The following is a 3,365-nucleotide window of genomic DNA, read 5'->3' as shown; positions in this document are numbered from 1 at the left end:
ATTAAGGATGTGTGCCAATATGCTCAGCCTAAATCTTTTATATTTAATCTTGAGATAGTTTAATAAGAATAAAAGATTTCAATTGTTTTACACTTTTCTGATTGTGAAAATGGCTTTTAAAATAGTGATTTTTTTTTTTACCCAAAATAGAAAAGATATATGTAATTTTTATTGGGCATCTGCCAGGCATTTGGAAAGTGTGTGTGTGTGTGTATTCTCTCTTTAAAAATAAGTTTAATTAGGCTGGGCATGGTGATGCATGCCTTTAAGTCTGGCACTCAGGAGGCAGAGGCAGGCTGCAGATCTCTGTTAGTTCAAGGCCAGCCTGGTCTACATATCGAGTTCCAGACCATTTAGGGCTAGAGGGAGACCCTGTCTAAAAAGGACCAAAAAGTTTAATACTTTTATAAGGTAGAAAGTTTAAAGGCAAAAAAGAGGAATGAAATGATAAGATTTCTTCTTCATTTCTTATTGCCTGGCTCAGAGGAAATTATTACAAGTTTTTTTTTTCTTTTTGTCCATTTACACACGAAAGAGTACATTCATATTTATATGTTTTTGTATAATTCAATAATATTATAAATACATGCAAGTGTGTAGTTATTTATATGTATGTGAACATTTCCCCTGAGTTTAAAAAAATTGTAGTGCCCAAATACTACGTATAGTGTTCTATACTTTGTTTTTATTTTTAAAATTAACAATAAATCTTAGAGATTCTTCTACAACAACACACAAAGAGCTTCTTCAATCCTTAAAGAAAGACAAATGGGCTGGGTGTGGTGGCACATGCCTTCAATCCCAGCACTCAGGAGGCAGAGGCAGGTGGATCTCTGTGAGTTCCAGGCCAGTCTGGTCTACAGAATGAGTTCTAGACCAGCTGGGGCTACAGGAGACCCTGTCTCAAGAGACTGAAAAGAAAAAAGAAAAAAAAAAAAAAAAAAAAAAAAAAAAAAAAAAAAAAAAGACCATGGCATCCCAATGTGATCCTTGATAGTTCTCAAAACGATAGGAGGCCATGAAGTCAAAACAAGTTTCTCAGCGACTCAGGGACGCAAAATGTTATTTTTCTTTTCCCTGTTTTTCACTGCTGTGCAATGGAGTTTTCTAGAGGCTACTCAACCTGTGTTAGTGCAGCTGAGCAAATACAGAAGTGGACCTGAGAATTCAGCTGTCTTCTATCAAGCTAAACAGAAGAGATTGGCAAAAATTATGACATATGAGCATTTTCTCACTATTTTTCCTTGATATTTTAGAAAATGCAGGTTTTTTAAAAAGCATTACTTATATTAACATCCTAAAGACTTATCATTATTTTAATGAACAAATATTTTTCTGCTTTCTAATTTCCAAAATGATAAACATTAACAAATGTGATCCATATAAACTAAAGCTATTTGAAGTTCTTAATAATATATGAGTAGAGAATTGTCCTGAAGCCAAAAGGTTTAAGAACTGCTATTCAATTACATATGTGTAACATAGCTTAAGTTGGCCTTTCCCAGTTGTCATTTACCTTGTTTTCATTTGCAATCATAAGTGCATCCACCTCTGTGCGTTTTTTCCCATGTTTGAATAATCACCGCCCCCGCCCGGTCGTGCATTTTGAGTTAGGGTCCAACGAAGAGACAGAGAGGGAAAAGAAAAAGTCAGGCTTTTTGAGTTAGAACTTAGAAAATCAAGTAGGCTTAACAGTGATCTACAAACAACTTCCTCAGTCTGTTTTGCAGGTTGGAAGTGGAGTTGCTGATTTAAATAAACCGTCATAAGGTCGCTGAATAGTCTACACCATCTCACTCCATCTTTGCAACAACCTTATGAGGTGAAAACTGTTATCATTTCTGATTCAAATGTGAGAACAAACTCACAGATGTCAAACAATGCCCTGTTGAAGCTGAGTTGTGCTGCAGAGGCAGAGTGAAACCATTTAATCAGACTCTGTTTTGTTCACTATTCTGAATTAAATCTTAGCTCCAGGTAATATGCCTATAACTCATCAGTTTAACTCACTTACTTCAAAGGCTGTATTCCTGCATTGGCCTGGGTTATTTCTTGGTACAGAACAGTCCTGGAATCAGGTACATGAACTCATTCTCTCAAAGAAAAGTCAGTAACATAAATAAAATGTGTGCTAAGGGTAGTGCCTCAGAGCTCAGCAGACCACCAGAGAGTGCCGGGTTCTGGCCTCTCTCTGGCCTCCAACTACCAGAGGGCCTGAGAACCCAGGGGACTACCACATGATGAGGCACTGCCATCCTCTCTGCTCCTGTGCCCAAGAAGCTGCTGCTGCTGAGACTGATGACTGCGACACATCAGCACTGCTGCCCTGGGAAACTTTGCGAATGCCACCTTTGACACCATCTCTAAGACCTACAGCTGCATGACCCCCAACTTGTGGGAAAAAACCATATTCCTGATCAAGAATTCACTCACTATCTTGTGAAAACCCACACCAGAGTCCCTGTGCAGAGGACCCAAGTTCTAGCTGTGGTTACCACATAGCTTTTATATAAGAAAAATAAAGTGAATTAAGCCTGTAAATAAATATTTAAAACTAGGTAATTAAACAAGTCTTTAAAAATGAAAAACAAATGTGTGATAAGAATAGTCTTGACTCACAAGAATTTCAACCCCAAACAAATTGAAATTTTAATTTTATACTGATACAGTTAAAACTAATTCATACAATTTTCAGAATATATATATAAAATGAAATTACAGGTCAAATATATTTGACACAGAGAACAGAAACAAACCACAACAGCTTTTTGAAATAAACTCGATTTTAAGAAAACAATGAAAAAAATAACACAGAAACATATTTTGATATATCTCTTTTTTTAAACATCAAACTTATATTGTAGTTACTCTTGATTAAGCAACATTATTATTTGGGGGGGTCAATTTTATTTATTTATTTTTTAATGTTTTTATTAGCATATATTAATTATACATAGTAATGGGTTTCATTATGACATTTTCATACATGTACGTTAAGCGTGTTTTGATCATATTCACAGACCCCACACACAACCACTTACTCTCTTGTTCCCTCCCATTCCCGCTAATACCTTTTCCTCCTTTCAACTAGGCCCCCTTTTACTTTCATATCTTTTTAGTTTGTTTGTATTGTTTGGGTGGGGTTTTTTTGTTTTATTTTGTTTATCCAGTGAGTTTTTAAAAATTATTTATTTAATAACCATATACTTAGAAGAAGTATTTCATTACATTAGCATTGACATATTCAATAACAATTTTCTGAGCTAGGCTGCATATCTTTCAGAATTGGCTATAAATTTTTAGGTTTACAGTTGAATTATTACAGTTATACAATATTGTACTCAGTATAAACCCTATAAGACATA

The sequence above is a fragment of the Nannospalax galili genome, unplaced genomic scaffold (genome assembly GCF_000622305.1).
Source record: "Nannospalax galili isolate Female #2095 unplaced genomic scaffold, S.galili_v1.0 scaffold278, whole genome shotgun sequence".
Lineage (NCBI taxonomy): Eukaryota > Metazoa > Chordata > Mammalia > Rodentia > Spalacidae > Nannospalax > Nannospalax galili.
The sequence above is the reverse complement of the archived record's forward strand: the minus strand, read 5'-3'. Positions refer to the sequence as shown.